The sequence below is a fragment of the Pteropus vampyrus genome, unplaced genomic scaffold (genome assembly GCF_000151845.1).
Source record: "Pteropus vampyrus isolate Shadow unplaced genomic scaffold, Pvam_2.0 Scaffold34, whole genome shotgun sequence".
Lineage (NCBI taxonomy): Eukaryota > Metazoa > Chordata > Mammalia > Chiroptera > Pteropodidae > Pteropus > Pteropus vampyrus.
Window position 1 is genome coordinate 2,243,819 of NW_011888815.1, and position 17,177 is coordinate 2,260,995.

Genomic DNA, 17,177 nt, shown 5'->3' on the forward strand with positions numbered 1-17,177 from the left:
CATATACTTCAACTAAAACAACTCATAATGGGTTGAATGCAAAAACAGATATGAAAATCCAGCTATCTTTCATTAAGTGAGACATTAAATAGTTTTGAAAAAAAAAGTTAATGCCACTCTTCTAATTTTTTGGGAAACTATAGTTATTTTTCATAACAATGTTATTCATATAACATGTTAATGTATTTATACTATTTTGTTTTTAAATAAATTAATAAATATTTTAAACGTGTCTCCATTTTAAATTTCTTATGCAGTAAATATCAATTAGGTATCACACACAGAAACAAAAGCTCTTTGAGGTCTTCATCTTTCTTAAGACTAGAAATCAAAAAGAGACCAAAAAGTTCCTGAGACTAAAATGTAGTTTGAAAAATGCTGAGCTTAGAGAATCAGGCTTGGGGGTAAAAAAGAAGCAACTCAACTAGGATACTTTCTGCTATGGGAAGCAGAAAATGCAACTTGAACTGACTCAAATAGAAAGGAAGTCTCTTGTTTCACATAAAGGAAGTCCCAGGTAGGCGGGTGATCCAGCAGCTTCATGATGTCAGAGACCTTGGATCTTTGCTTCCCGCAGCAGTGGCTTCAACCTTACTTAGGAGGGTGGCCTCCTGGTCACAAGATCGCTGCAGTGACATCAGGCTGGCATGCATTCCTGTTCACATACAGCAGGTGAGAGGAAGATGCCCATCTCTGTGCGTGACAAGTCCACCTCGAGTGGTAGCCCTGGAAGATGCCCATCTCTGTGCGTGACAGGTCCACCTCGAGTGGTAGCCCACAAGGGGAATGCTGTGCACTGACTGGACTGGACCTACTGTGGGACCAGGGTGTGGGCAGCCCTCTGAGGAAAAATAAAGGAGAGGGCAGATTCTGTGTGAGAGGAGGAAAGGAAGAAATAGGTGTCGCACAGGCTGTAACTCCCATTCCAACAGGCAGGAAAAGGGGGGCTGAGTCTGGCTGGATGTCCAGAACCAAAGCCGAAGTGAGGCCTAGCGAGGGTTCCACTGGGAAGCTACTGAGCAGTGGCACTGTCCAGCAGATGTTCTATAGACCCTGCCATCACCACTGCCTCCTCCATCACTGCACTAGAGATGCCACTGCCATCACTTCTATGGGAAGAGTAAACTTCTAAATTGCCCTCGAATTGCATCACGTGTTTAAAATTCAATCTCTGGCTGAGACAAGAGGAAGAAGGAAAGAGAGCAAATTCAACTTGACCTACTCAGGCGAGCAACCAGCCCCCCAGCGTGCTTGAGTCTGAGAGGGTTCCCAGGAGGCAGGACTTTCCATCAGAAAACTAGGCTAGCCTGAGACAAATCAGGAAAAGCGGGTCACCTTACCCGACCTCTCTGTGCTCAGGTAACGTGGCCTCTGGCTCTCGTCCCTCCCTCCGCAGCCCACATGCACACCTCACCCATGTGTTTCCCAGGAGACCGGCTTTCCTAACAGCTAGTGTTTATTGAGTGTTCACGCAGTGTCAGGTACTTTATATACAGATCTCATTTAATCCTCCACACAGGCCTAGGGGAAAAACACAATTATCACCTCCTGTAACAGATGAAGAAACCAAGGCTCAGAGAGGTCAGATGACTTGTACGCAAATATTCCATAAAACCAACCCACAATTGAGTTTAGAAACTCCTACTTTGCTTGCTGAAGTTTGCTAGAGAGAGTGAGACTGAGGGAGGGAGAAGGAAGGAAGGAGGGGAGGAGGAGGAAGAGGAGGAGGAAGAAGGAAGGAAGGAAGGAAGGAAGGAAGGAAGGAAGGAAGGAAGGAAGGAAGGAAGGAAGGAAGGAAGGAAGAGGGGAGAGGAGGAGGATAAGAGAGAGCATGAACCAGAGAGGGGAGACTTGAGCATCCTCCCAGAACATCTTGCGCATCTCGGCATCAGCACCTCGGAAGGGTGAAGCGCCATCCTCTACTTGCTCCTGCTCAGCTGTCCTGCGGAGCTGACGGAGCAGCAGCTGCAGCTCATTTTAGTCCCCGCCAGAAATGAGGGTATTATCATATGATATTCATGCCCATTTTTATAAATAATTCATCTTTTTTTGCATGAAAGTAAAATAGCTTGAAGCTAGAACATTTAAAAGGAACACTGGTGCCTGATCCATAAAATAATGATGTGCCGGTTTGCCAGGCAGTTTGTGAAAGTCCCAGAGCTAAAATACACGGAGTTCTAGGTCTATTTTTAGCCTGATATAAGCCTTCCAATGTCTTTCTCACACTTGATAAAGGGCAGTGTTATGCTTTCTCTGAAACTGGGCTTTCCCAAATCAGTTACATTCGCATGGGGAACTCTAAAAGACAACTTGACAAATAAGCATATTTACGGAATTCGAGCCCCCAGTACACAAACGCTTTTTTTAACTCTACGAAAATAAATTATAAACAAAAGGATAATGGAGTCTGGTCAACCATGGCTGTGGGAAATCAGGCAGCAGACTATCAATGTTTATGTGACTCTTCCCCAGGCCTGACAGTGAGATCTCTTTTACAGAAGGATAGCGATTCCATAGCGAAAAGGCTAAAAAACAATTGTTAGACAATGAGATTTGGGCCTCTGTGTTAGTATGGGCTCCCTACACCCCAATATCATGCACTAGCTTTTTACAAGATCTTTATTTCACCACCTGTGATTTTTAAAATACTATGATTGCTCTTGTCAAATCATCTCCAAACAGATGCACAATAAACTCCTAACGTTGGTCGTTGTTTGCATATGACACGGGGACGGACCAGTCTGCTAGAGACTGAGGTTTTTCCCGGGACACAGGACTTTTGGTGCTAAATGAGAAAGTCCTAGGAAAACCAGGACCCTTTGGTCACCCTACCTATGGGGAGGGACTCTGGATGGCTGGGACAGGGGCAGGAATGATGACTATACCCTTTCATACATTTAAAATATTGAATCGTGTGAGTTTATTACCTGTTCAAAAAATTAGGTTAAAAATTTTCTGCCAACATCAAATGAAAGAACTATTTATTTAAACGAGCAGATCTCTAAGAATGGCAAACAACTGTTTATTCGACTTGCAAAAATAACATCGCTACATTTAAGTTCTGCTTTATTATTTCATCTGTCTCTGAAATATGTCTTCCAAAGGACTCGACAGTTATTCACCAAAAGACTCAAAAATTTTCCAAGTTGCTTAACACTCATCCTCACAACGCAAGAAGGTCAGGCTCAGATTGCGGTTCTAGTTCAAAGACTAGGAAAAAGAGAGCTCATGAGATTCCTGGCTGGCCCAGGGTTGCACGTGTGTGATGGGCCTTCTGTCCCCAGGGCAAGCCTCTGCTCTGCTGGCCTACTTCACATCTGCTTAGTATTGTCCAGCCATGGAAATGGCAGGCTGTTGCCAAAGAGAAATGTTTCTATCAAAGTGTCTCGAGTGTCCCCCAGGAGAGCCCGCCAACAACCAGGGATGACATAATATTGGCTGACAGAGCCCTCCCAGCCAATCGCGCTGCAGCAAACAGTGCCACCCACAGAGAAACGGTTTATGGGCTCTGAATAGGACAGAAAGTCTTCGAGTGCATCTCGTGAAGAGGGCCCAACCTATGAGCTAAGGGTGGACCCTCTGTCCAGCTCCCTTTGCAGGAGGTCTCATATACATCAAAGTCACATTCATTCACTTTCTTCTCAGAATGAAGGTTTTAAGAGGCAACGACCAGCTGGGCAGAACTAAACAGACTACAGATTCTTTTCTCCAGAAAGGCTAAGGGTGAGGAGCAGGGCAGTTCACTCTTTGGGTGGCTGTTTGTAAAATAAATACCAATCATGAAGCCTGCCTGATAAAAACACACCAACTGTTGTCTCTGTGTGTTTCGGGGTTTGCAGTTCCAAGCAGAGTCACCCCCCCATGTCCACAGCCATCCCCTCCATGCCTGTCCCACTGTGATTCCCACAATTGGTGTCACTCGCCTCCCAGAGAAGGCCCGAGTTCGGTTTCCACATTTGCGAGAATTTATGTGTGAATCCCAAGCAGAGCTTTTTGAAGAACAAGGACATAGGAATGCTAAGTTTTCAGATGGGTCCAGGTGGCCCCTTCTCTCATTCCTCCAGTGTGAATCCCAAACCCATGCCCCACTGAGGCTGCCTCCCAGCCCCGCTCCGGCCCCCTCCACCTCCTTGGCCTACCTGTTTCCCTGCTCACCTCTGGGCGCAGGGATGAGCCTCCCGTCCAAGACCACCCCTGCGGATTTACTCCGGACCTGTCTCCTCCACCTCCTCTAAGGACTGTGACATGAGTCGACTCTTCTTGTTCCTGCACCTGCAATCCTCTGCCACATACTTCGCATTCTGGTCTCTCATCACTTAAAAAAAAATCCCCTCAACTTTGTGCATCTTCCTCCTGGCCCCAGTATCTCTAGCTATCCTCAGGTCTCGAATTCGTGTTATAACATCCTCCCAACTGTTCTCTTAAGACTCCAGACCGCCATCACCTCAGGTGAACCCCGACCCTGCTATCCTAGCCAGTGGTCTTCCCAAATGCTGACTAAGCCTAACACTCCCTCACAGAAAACCTTTAAGGTAAACTCTGCGTCTAGGGTCCAAATTCCATAGTGTGGTCCCAGCTTCCCAACCCCGCTCCCCTCCATTTTTCACCTAAAAAATTTCTAACTGTTCTATAAATAAGGCAGTTCTTTCATGAAGATTTTCCTAATCTCTTCTCCACAACCTCCCTCCCCTCCCCCCACCATCCTAGGCAAAATTATCCCAGCTCACGTGTAACAGCTAGGGTGCCCAACGGTCCCAGTTCATCCAGGACTGAAGAGTTGCCCAGAACGTGGGACTTTTAGTACGAAAACCAGAGCATCCTGGCAAACAAGGGCATCTGGTCACCCTGATGGTACTGGTCACACTGTTTTGAAATTAGCTCTCTTTCTATTTAGATTAGAAAGCAGAATTTTTGCCTTGCTCAAATTCTCATTCCCAACATCTAATGTAGTGTCAGGCACATATATGGTTCATCTCCAATAAATATTTGCTGAATGTGTTCATTGAAATAGCAATTAACAGGGGCAGCATTAGAGCTAAAGGCCATGGTTCGAATCCTGTCTCCTTTCTTACATGACCTTGAGCAAGTTATTACTTCCACTTATACATGTATTTGTCCTAAAACGATTTAAGGCAAATTTCTTGGTCTCACTGAGCCTCTGTTTCCTCATTTGTACAATGCAGATGATAATATCCACTTCAGAGATGTTGTAAAGATTAAAAGAATGTGAAGTGGTCGACGTAACAACTGGCACATAAAAAGCGTTCAATAAATGTTAGCTCTTAAAACGACTTATTATTAAAGAGATGGCGCAGTGCATTCAGGAAAGATTGGTTCTTCCTCACACTGAGTAAATTAATACAGGTGGCCTTAAATGTAATTATACCATAGAAAAAGCTTCCCTTAAAACAGTGGTCGGCCACAGTGGCTACACATTAGAATCCCCAGGGAACTTTTACAAAGGTGGATGCTCAACCCCTGACCAATTAATTCAAACCTCCAGAGGCATCCCTGCAGTGGCTCCTTTAAAGGACTCCTGGGGAGATTCTAATAGGCACGGAGGCTGAGAACCTCTGCTTTAGGGCACTGGGTTAGTTGCTCTTCAACTCTTAATTGCTGCACTGGGTCTTTCCAAACAGTCATCCTAATCTACCTACTGTCAACGGCAAGTGTTTAATTCCCTTGTCTCCTTCTCTCTGCCTTCAGGGCAACGATTAGAGAATTCTCGGCTGAGCTGAAGGGAGCAAGTATTCACGTCTCCTCTTAACCAGTCCAGGCCGGCACCCTAGTTCCCAAAGCCCTTACACAACCCCTGGCTGTTCCCTTCCCTTCAGAATCTTCATAGCCTGGTACAGAGAAATGAAAAAGAGGTCACTTCATCTGTGTCTTCCCTGAAGGGACAGATGGTTTCTTTACCCAGCCAATGTTTCCACAGACATCTTCTCGGGGACCTCTGCATGAGAATTTTTTGTTTACATTTTCAATTTGCTGATTGTATGAAATAGGACTATTGTACATTATTATACATTATCTGGTTGCCGCTTTATAAGAGACCTACTGAAAGATTTGAGTGTCCAGGTTTGTGTTTTGTGACATAAAAGCAGTGCATATATAAACAGAGAGATTTCTGAAGTAGCCCAAGAGGGACCAAGGTAGGAAACCGAGATCTCCCATGGCACAAGGCAGTAGAAGCAAACCAGACTCGAAGTGACCAGCAAGTAGCCATTCGTGTCAAATAAGCTACAGAAACATGCAGTTGCTGTGTCCTTATAACTGTCTTATAATAGTTTGCAACAGTTCGTTAGCAGTAAGTTGTAAAATATACTTGAAGATACAAACTATCTTCAACTGCAAATAATACATAGTTTCATTTTCTCATGTAACTAAGTATCCAGAGGTGGGTGACAGCTGGCCCTGGTTCAGCAGCTCAAGGGTATTGGGACTGAGGTCCCTAGGTGGAGGTCCTCCTCGTGGTCCCAAGATGGTCGCTGCTGTTGTCTAGCCAGCACATTCACATTCCTGGCTAGAAGTAGGAGGATGGGGCGAAAGGACATGCCTCACGTCGAGTCACCCGTCCCCTTAAAGCACCTTCCCACGTCTTCACCACCTCACCTCCCCCTCCTCGACCTCCTTCTGGCCCATCACAGCCGAAACAGCGCTTTCTAGCTTAGTCACGATTCCACATTGCTAAATTTAACAGGCATTTGTCATTCCTCATCTTTCGCGACCTCTCCTTCTCTCTTAGCAGAGCAAGAGTCCCTTTTTGAAATACATTCTTCCCGTGCTCTCCATTTACAGGAAATATAGAAGGCAAAGGAACGTGATAAACCACAGGAAGCCAGTCAGCAAAATCCAACTGGAAAACTCCATGAAGATAATGACCTGACCTTCGATAAATACATCTTTAGGAATGGAGGACCAACCCATAGGTTAAAAGAGACCTAGAAGACATATCAGCCAATTCTAGTGTTAAATTTTATTTAAATCTTGATTCAAACAACTCAAAAAAAGTATGAGACAATTTGGAAAATTTGAACAGACTGAGTAGCTGATGATATTAAGCAACTATTTATAATTTTTAGGTATGATACTATGATATAATCATGTATTTTAAATTCAGAGTATTTAGATTTTAGAGGTACACAGTAAAATGTTTATTGATAAACTAATCTGTGAAGAAGGGGAATGGGTGGGGTACAGATGAAATAAAAGTGGCCTTCAGTTTACATTTAACTTTGAGTGATAGGTACCTTGGAGCCCATGATACTATCCCACTTTTGAAATGTTTGAAATTTTTGCATAATAAAGTTTCAAAAACAGTGGTGAGTAGTGGGGGGGGGCAGAATAATAAAACAGGTTATCTATCATGCCATTTATGTAAATTTAAAATATATAAACACACAAAAATACCAATAAAATAATAAGAACAGCAAACATTAGAATGGTTGCCATTAGGAAGGCTGGGTACACAGAGAATAAGAAAAAAATACATAAAAATAAGTGAAAAAGAGAGGGACATTGCACTGACCAACAGTGAGGTATCGTTAACTCAATCCTCTGCCTCTGAGTTCAAAAAAAGTTCTTTGACACAGCTGTGAGGATTAAATGAGACATGCGGGTACTATTCCTGGCACAGTGCCTGGCTCATCATAGGGTCTTTATAAATGTTCGTTTTCCTACATCCCATGTACTCCCCACGATCTGCCTGCCCTGCGGTGGCATACAACTGACCAAGTCAGTTCACTTTAAGATACGGAGCGCTGGTGACAGCGTCATCCTCCTGTCTCCTCAGCAGAGGCTTTCCAGACAGAGCAACTCCTAAGGAAGGAATCCATAGTGAGGGAAATTTCTGCATCCTAAGAGAAACTTTCATTTCCTTAGTGCCGAGCCCCAAAGCAAGAGGCTAACAGTGGGCACTGCAAGGGTGATTTCGGGAGCGCTCAGATCTGCCCCCGCCAGCCCACAGCTCTTCGGGGTGGCATTCTGGGTTTGTTTCCATCTACTTTCTCCTAAATCAAACATATCGGCACTAGAAAGCATACCACCTGCTAGCTTGTCCTCAGAATTAGAGAGCTCTGGGTTGCAGCTTGATCTTAGATGAGCATCAAAGTGAAATATTTATGTTCTGAGCTTTGCTCTCCCATCTAGCTGGAAATACTTCCATTTCATGCTCCAGCCTAACCACTGCCAGAAGCCAGCCTCCATCAGTGCCCCCTCTCTGCCTCTGTGGCTACAGATGCCATGTTCCTTCCAAGAAATACATGAGCTTTTAATTCAAAATCATGTTCCAGGTGACTGGCTCACTGGGAATCATTCAGAAGTTGCCAATGACTCACCCAATAAATTTGAGGCCCAGGAGTTGACTTGAAGTTGCCTGACAGCTGCTCAGTGGCTGAAGGTGAAAAGAAACAGAATTCTACATCAGTTTATAATAGTTAAATGTTCCTGGTCTACCTCATAGGAGCTGTTGGAGTGAAAAGCAATCAATTAGTGATGTTTCTGGCTATAACTTGTTCCCAACAGGTCAAGGTTAAGGTCAACTGTAAGCGGAGGGAAGGACATTTCACCATTTGAACACAGAAAAGCCAAGCCAATCAGGTGCATATCGTTACCTAGCATATTATATATGTCCATCGCCATGATGGCAGGTACCGAGGAAGTCACTCTAAGACTCTTGCCTTCAAAATTTAAATAATATTGTGAGGAACATAGAAAATTATAAAGAACAATGTGAGACTGTACAACTAAGTAACCATATGACCAGCTGGCAACCATTGCTGTCTGGAATAACTTTCCTCACCTGTTTTGGTAGGCCTGAATTCTAATTCTAATGGCTCCAAGGCCATTACCCACATAGAATCTTTCTCTGTAGACTTATCTTGGCACTCACTTTTCCATCTGATCCCTCCAAGGCAGCAGCCTCGGACCCCCAGGACTCACAGAGGAGTCCTGCCCTATGGAGCTCAGGGACAAGACGAGCCCTACCCTCAGCCCATTCCTCATGGGTTCGAGACAAAGATGACTGAGGAGTCCAAGCAGCTTCTGAGGGTGGGAGCTGGGTGAAGTTCTCCCTTCAGTGCCTTGCTTCTTGAATTATTTTAAGCAGATGCCCGTGTGGACGACCAGGAGCAAGTAACTGACAAAATCATCCAGGATCACAGGCAAGAAGCTCTGCCTTACGCCACCAGACCCAGCCTACATCCCGAGTCATTAATCCCTGCCCCAGAAAGTTAGGATTAGACTGCTGCGTCTGGACCACTCAGCTACGTTTGTATTACTGGGAACAATGTTGAAATCCCACAGCTCAGAGGCTTAATATCTGTCACAAACTGTTCCTGGACTCATTTTTTTCCCCCTTCATTCCAAGCCTCCTGAACAAGCAAATGAGGGCTTTCAGCCGTAAGTGATTGAGTTATCTAACCAAACTGACCAGAAAAGGGTGAAAGCAAACAAAATCAAAGCAAAAATTTGAATTTAGCTAAAGGAATTGTAAAGCTGGGAATGACTTTTCCATCTGAGCAAGCCAAAGGTAAATGTTAAGAAAATTAACTTAGGCATTTTTCATGCCTCACAGGTTCTGTGTTGGCTGAAAGCAGCTTAGAATCTTAGGAGGGGCACTGTCTTTACAGACAGTAAATACTGAAAGGAGTCGAGACAACCCAGCATGGATGCACAACACAGACCATGCTGGTTGTGTTCAGCCATCCTGTCTTTCAACGCCATCATGAAACACAACCCAAGGACAATGATTTCATTTAAAAAGTCCATTACTAGGTAACCACTAGTATGAATTAGGGTACTTATGCAAGCAACCAAAACTTCCTCTCTTAAGCAAAACGGGAATCTGTTGGAGAGATACAGGATGGCTTGCAGGATGGCACACGGAGCTGAATCATCAGTCCCTGAAAGGTCAAAATCAGACCCTCTACTAGTCTGGGGGACTGGGGATGATTATCAGCTCAGCAGGGCCCCACTGCTAAGCAAACACGAAACCCAAACACTTTTCTTTTGTGTGTCAACCCTACTCAGGATTAAGATTCCGGAAGAGTATCTGACAGCCCGGCCTGGAGCACGTAACTGCCCATTGTCCAGGACTGGATAGGGCATTTTGAATGACAGCCCCCCCCAAGAAATCAGTATACACTAGGGAAAAGGGGAGCCCCCCCCACCCAGGAAATCCGGCCATCTCTACCACAAGAAAGGGACAGTAAGTTGGGCAGGCGAACACATGCCCACTTTACCACCTCTTACCAAATTCCATGCAACAGAGAATAACGAGGTCGCACTGTGCTTCCATACGATTTCTTGCATTAACAAAAAAGACTGTCCTCCCGAAATGGCTGTTTCTGAAAGTTACTTAACCTCCCTCAGAAGCAGCTTCCTCAACTGGAAATGAGAACGTTGAGCCTGATAAGGATTTTCAAATTAGAAGTATCTCAGGCAAGAAATAAACTATCGATTAATTACAAAGGATTCTGAGGACTACTGTCTGTGGTGGGTAAGGACAGGAGGATGGTGACAAAAGCTGGATGAAGACCACAGTCTGTCCATCAATACTGGTCCTGTGTGAAGGAAATAAACCAGAAAAACATGCCACTGGCCAGATTATGGTGAAAATTCAGGAGAGTGGACAATACTGGCATTATGAAGGTCCATGTCCCAAAGAATGTAGTAGGAAGGACGAGAAAAGAGAAAGCCAACTTTTGAGGCAGAACGATTTAAAAATGAAGCTGTGCCGTGGCCAGAATCCTCTCCTTAAACCAACCATGAGATCTGTCCCACAAATCTGGATATTAGGAATCTCCTCAAATTGAAGGTCAGCTGACTCTACTGGGAATAAGGAGTGGCTGGGGAATGAGATGCCTCAGGCATACACCCCAAGTCTCCATCAACTCACTACCACCACCATTTTTCTTTGATACGGGCAACTGTGTGTGTGTGAGGTTGTTGGCCTTAGCAAGACCTATATGCACAGAGCTTCAAAGCCAAACCTGTCCAACCAGATTGCTGCTCCAAAGCCACCACCCTGGACTGAAATTTTGAAGTCACCATTTCATTTCCCTCTAGGAAGTTCTGACAAACTTGGACATTTTGGCCCACACTACTACGCAATTTACACCCCAGAAGCCAATGCTAGTAAAACCCAGAAACACACCATTGAAACATGTCCAGCGGTTATTGCAGAGTTTAGTTAACCAGATGCTCAATTCAATTATTATAAGTCTCAGTGGCCGCCAGCCCCAATGTACCCCAGGGCAGTAGCCAAGACCAGCAAGGACTGGCTCCTCAGGACCTCTGTTTTTCTGGCATTGGCGGGACAGTCTCACATGCTGCTTTGTCTCACAGGCATGTTAGGCATGTTCCCTCCTCTTTATCAGGGACCAGACAGAGGCTGGAGGTGGGTTTGACCCACCAGGTGTAACGATAGTTCCCTTTTCTTTCCCTTTCCTGTAGTTTATCAATAGAATCCCATTTCAGCTTTGTGAACACTGGGGCCACATAGCAGCAAAGGCAAGAAACTCCCCATGAAAATGTTCCTCTCCTTGGCACATCCCCTGAGAGGCAACCACCAGCCGTTGATTAGAGGCCCTTCCAGAGGCTCCCGCTTCCCAGTGCCCACTGTGGCACCACTGAGATCTCAGGAGGAGTGAGAGGGCGTGGCTGCGAGTGCCTGATGCACTTTTCAACCGGTGCGGCACGGGGGCCGGTGCTCCCGCTCCTCTCCGGAGCGTCCCATCACAGAGCAGCACCGCAAAGTTTTAGTCTGCTGCTGCTTTTGACTCAACACTCCCATCCCCACCATCCCCCAATCCTGTCCTCAGGCCAGCCGTGACCATGGCCCTCTCCTGGTCAGCTCCTCCGTCACCTTCTTGAGGCCTCAGTGAAGCCATAGGAAAGGAAGCCAGCCAGAATGTCGGCAGGAGGAAGAAAATACAGTGAGCACAGACAAGGTTGGTGTCACGGACCACGTGTGCATATGTGACCAGCAAAACCATTTATGTCCTTTCCGTAAGAGTCCTGGGCTGATTAGCGGTCTGTAGAGTATATACTTACACATTCATACACATATGCATGTTTTATACATTATATTTACACATTTATGTATTTTAATATATTTTATGTATGTAGAAATATTTAGTGCTACTTATGAGTCTGTTTCATAAGTCAGATTGGGTAAATTGGAACCAAGTTTCCTCAGAGCCATGGGGTTTTGACTAGCGGAGTTCAATGCCAGGGGGAGAAAAGTCACTAAGAGGACTGAAGAAGAAGGTTGAGGTTGCTAGGAAACCATGCTTTCTCTCTGGGTGTGTGTGTGTGTGTGTGTGTGTGTGTGTGTGTGAGAGAGAGAGAGAGAGAGACAGAGAGAGAGAGAGAGAGAGAGACAGAGAGAGAGAGAGAGTGTGAGTGAGTCTATCTCTATGTCTTTCAATCTCACTTGCCTACTCCTGTCTCCCCAGCCTCTACCACTATTTCTTTATAGGCCCCCCAAGTCATTTTACGTCTCTTCCTCCATGTTACCTTGCCTTTATTACACAAGCAAGCTATCATAATTTCACCACTGTTATCAATTTCAATGTCACTGTTTCTTTAGGTTGCTGGCTGAAAACTTTTATGTAAAACAAATGTTTGTAAATCCTCACATTTTCCCACTGACTTCCATTGCCATCTCAGAGGTATGGTCCAACGAGGAGAAAACTGTGACATATGCAGTAAAAAACACAGATGGAGCCTACTATATCCTTAAAACAATACTCCTCCTTCGACTATGATTTATAAGTATGGGATTCTCCCACTGCACATCTGCAAGAAAAGTCAAATAGGCAATCAATTAGAAAGAGCGCTCCATGTTAAAAGTGTATTTATGTTTTATTAACTACCTTCTTTGATTGATCGGCTTTTGTTTTATTGGGTTTTCTCAATGCCCCAATGTAAACTGACAACTTAATCATCCATATTTGTAACCATTTGAAAGGCTATTCAATGCAAACCGCCTGTAAGCTCGCTGGTCAATCGTTTGAGAAATGCTCCTCGGCTCCCTCCCCCCACCTCAAGGTTGCTGTGTCCTGACCTGTCCCACACTCCTCTACCCCTCCACAGCTGCCCTGGTCATGAGACAGCCCTCTCAGGGCTGACCCTGTCCTCCTCCTTGAACTGTCATCTGCTTCTGCTCTCTTCTTGCCCCAGCTCCTACCCAGCACAGACTCTTCCACCCGTCTGCCCCGTGGTCCATGCATTCACTCGTCAAATGCTCGAAGCATTCAAATGTTACTCCTTCTTTAAAATCATGTTAGCATGTGCTGGCTGCTAGCAGCTTATGACCTTTTTGGCTCTAGCCTTTCTAAACAGGAACATGCAGTATTTCTGGGTTTTGTTTTTGGAGGGGGGTGGTGGTTGTTATTGTTGTTAGTCCAATACTGCAGGTAGGCACACTGGAGGTCCTATCACCTGTGAGGAGCACTCCTGCCCCAGATTATCAAGTGTACAAGAGCAGCATGTCCCAGAACTCTGTCACTGATACCCAAGCTCCCCGAGACTCAGGCAGAAGTACTGATGAGCCTTTACTGCATCCAGAATCCACATCTAAAGGGACGTGACTCTGTTCCCCGCCAAGCAACAGCTTGGGCCTGGAAAACCACAGCAGCCGCCAACTCACATCTAAAGTCTTATCAAACAGTGTTTACCTTTTTATGCCACATGCTTCAATTTTAGCTATTCTATTCTATTTCACTTGTAAACACTGATTGTGCCATACCCATTAAATTGATTTCACTGCCGGGCTGCATCCCATAGTTTGTAAAAATGCTGCTTCCATCAGTCCTGGCTTCACGAAGAAGTAAGCTCGATAATGTCCCAGGTTTGCAGTCTAGTGGGAAAACAAGGGAAACCTGGGGCCGAGTCCTTGCTCTTCAAACGCCCTGCTGACCAGCAAGACAAATCGCTTAGCCTCACTGTGACCCACTTTCCACCTTAAGTCGAGGTGCTGCCTGCTCTCTCCTACTCACAGGTCTAGCAGAGGGATCTGATGAGATAAAAGATGTGAGAGCACTTTGAAAATATTAAAGCACCATTCAACTGTAAGGAGGGGGGCTGTCGGTCATTGAGAAGAAAGAAGTGGCAGAATCACCTGCTAGTTTCCACATGCTGTTTCACTACAAATCAGCTCAGTTGCTTGTGGAAAATAGCCAGGATGTAGCAACTGAAACCAAGACGAGGAAGTAAATGTGGAAGACTGGCAGGGGGGATGCAGCACATCCTGAAGTCATGTATCACTTTATTGGCTACTGCTTTATACCCAGGGCCAGCAGCCAAGAGCCAGTGACTCAGTGTCTTACATTCCAAGAGGCATCACAGAATTCATACAATACTATATATGTAATATATACGTGTCTGTTTATATGCAAACACATACATAATCCTATATGTAATATACTGTACATGTAACATATGATACAGTAGTATACACTATATAACATGCAGTATATGATGTTTTATATATGTTAGTATATAGCGTGGGTGTGTATACATATTCTAACTCTCAGAGGCTTTGTTGCCAAGCTTCCTCGCAAAATGATGCTAAGCTGTCATTTTGTTAGGGATAGTCTGCCCTGAATACACAGGAGGGTTCTTGGCATGTTTTCCATATTGTTTGATCTGACTCCTGCCATCAAAGAACACTTCTAACTGGGCCAGATGATTCAACAATCTATAAGCCATTAGCCACCGTTGACATGCGCCGTCTGAGAAGCAATTCCTATGCCTTTACTCTGGAGATTTCAAACTGAAACGCCTCCAAGGAGCCAGGCAAACCCCACGAATGAGGGGAAAGGAACGCCCTGTGCCTGCGGAGAGCTGGGACGGCGTCCGCGGCCCTGTGCACACCCACCCCATCTGAAGGGGGCAGCCAATGTCCAACTCTAAGCCACTGCTGGCCTCTACTGCCAGACCTTCCAGTGTTCCAAAGGAAGTCAAAAATCTGGATTTCTAGATGAAATTGCCTGATTCTTAAACGGTCACTCAATTTTTTCCAAAAGGCATATGGATCCAAGAAAACCGCAAATTCTGCCTGTGAACATCTAATTAATGGCCTCTACTTTTTTCTCAAAAAAATAGGAATGAATTTTTTCTATTACTACATCTCATTAAAAGGTAAAAATTTAAATTCAAGTTCATCTAGTGTTCTGCTTTAGACTTTCAAACCACCTTAGCCTAGATCCTCTGAAGAACAGAGCCTAAGGCAGAAATTAAGGTGTTTCTATTTTCTTTAGGGGATACCATCACTGAACTTTAAGGGAAAGTGAGGAAAAAGGGGAAGGAGTGGAGGAAGGAGGGAAAGCAATACAGTATTGCCTCTGCTTTACAACAAGCCACAAAGAGACGCAGCAGGTCACCAGGCAGGCGGGTGAGCTCCACACATGCAGACTCGCGTGGGCTGCAAGAATAAACCGGCCCTTGGAGAGCAGTCCGTGGGAGAAGGAAAGGCAGGGGCTTTATTTACCAATTCCAGGGCAGAGAAAAGGATGAGGTAAGTGAAGCACCTGGATACAGGTGCAACCTGAGTGGGTGCCTTCTTACTGTGGGCCTCCAACGCCTCACTCACCTCACCCTCGTCTCCGCCCTGGTCAGCTCACTGCTGCTCCTGTTTCCCCTTAGTAATGTTCGCCCCACAGGATGAACTTCCCCTGATCTCGCAGATGCCAAGTCCCATAACTACAGCGGTGCCTGTTTATTCAAGTCTAGAAATGGCAAGGAGAACCAGAAACTCCAGGCATACGGCTGGCTGGCAGGGCTGCACAGCAGGGGGAGGACACAGCATTTTCAGGGCAGGTGACTGGCCCCAGTAATGTCTGTGACATGGTCCAGAAGATGGTTAGTGCCTTAAGAAAAAAGGAGGGAACTGACGGAATCTAAGGTGGCACAGGCAGTCCGTGTGGATGCAGGGATACGGCCAAATAGCTGCAAGAACCACTAAGTTAACCTGAAAAAAGGAGACACGAATTCCAGCATCAGAAACGAGAGAGGACGTAACTTATAGATCCTGCAGATGGTAAAAGAAACTTTATGTGCAACTTGATGTCAAAAAATACAACATAGATGGAATAGACAAGTTCCTTAAAAAAACTGCTATAGTGACGATCACTTTGTAAGGTATATAAATGTCTATCAGTATGTTGTACACCCAAAATTAAGAGAATATTGTATGTCAACTACAATTTTAAAATAAAATTTTAAAAAATTACTAAGCTGACATGGCTCAAGGTTGTAGGACAAATCTAAAACTTCAATTACAAACTGAGGGGAAAATGCCATAGTTTACAAATAAATCTACACACTTATACTTTCCCTCTTTCTCAAAAGCATTCAAGTAAAAATATTCATAAATTTACAAAGCCTCATAATTTAAAATCAAACAGAGAAGTTCTTCAAGCCAAGGTCTTGGCGGACTCAAACAGAAGCTTACCTGCTAAGCTTAACATGAACAGAGAAAAAGGGTTAACAGTACCAGTCAAAGGAGTTGAGTGGGGGAGACAAATCTGGAGAAGGATCTAAGAACATCAGAATCATACCCACTGCTCCAGAATGCGTAATCCAGAAAAACTCTGTGATGATAGTCGGTTGCCAGGCCTTTTTACAACAAAGACGGCATAAATTTACAACTCAGATGCCTACAGGGGTCAGAGACTAGCTAAGATGACAGGCAATGGGATAATAAGCTGCTGCCAGCACCTTGCAACTTTGTGGCCCCATTTGGTTTTGCAACTACAAATGTGGTCAAGGACTCCAGATTTTCTGAGTTATTATTTGAAATCCCCTATTGTTTAAATGTTGGCTCAAATTAAAAAAAGAAAATACTGTGTGGGCCAAACAAAACATATCAGCAAGCCAGATACAGCCTGTGACCTACCATTCTGTGGCCTTCACTTCATGTTTCGCTTTTAGGAAGTGGGGTGTGGAGAGAGCAGACTGAGAGGAGGGAGAGAGAGTGAGTGAGTGAGTGAGTGAGTGAGTGAGTGAGTGAGTGTGTGTGTGTGTGTGTGTGTGTGTGTGTGTGTGTTTGGCTTTTTCCTATTTTGAAAAATCAAGCTCTAGAATGTTTTTCTTTTTTCATGACCCTCAGGATATGAGAACTTCAAAACAAAGGGAAACAGCCACCTTCAGAAATTCCAGCTCTTTCTCCA

The 17,177-nt window shown here is 44.9% G+C and overlaps 1 protein-coding gene across 19 annotated transcripts in view; it reads right to left on the bottom strand.

Annotated features, from left to right (window-relative positions):
- FAM174B (family with sequence similarity 174 member B) overlaps window positions 1-17,177 on the bottom strand; it is a 107,755-nt gene that overhangs the window by 31,827 nt on the left and 58,751 nt on the right. For 10 of the 19 annotated variants that reach the window (XM_023528966.1, XM_023528971.1, XM_023528963.1 and 7 more), the window contains 2 exons: window positions 8,337-8,392; window positions 1,415-1,521 (listed from right to left, as the gene is read on the bottom strand). The exons of 2 other annotated variants lie outside the window; for them this stretch is intronic. The gene's annotated coding sequence lies outside the window, so the exon portion shown is untranslated. Of the gene's footprint in view, window positions 1-1,340; window positions 1,522-8,336; window positions 8,393-10,251; window positions 10,285-13,753; window positions 14,168-17,177 lie in introns of those variants that run through there. 7 more of the 19 variants (XM_023528979.1, XM_023528970.1, XM_023528980.1 and 4 more) reach the window with 6 other exon arrangements.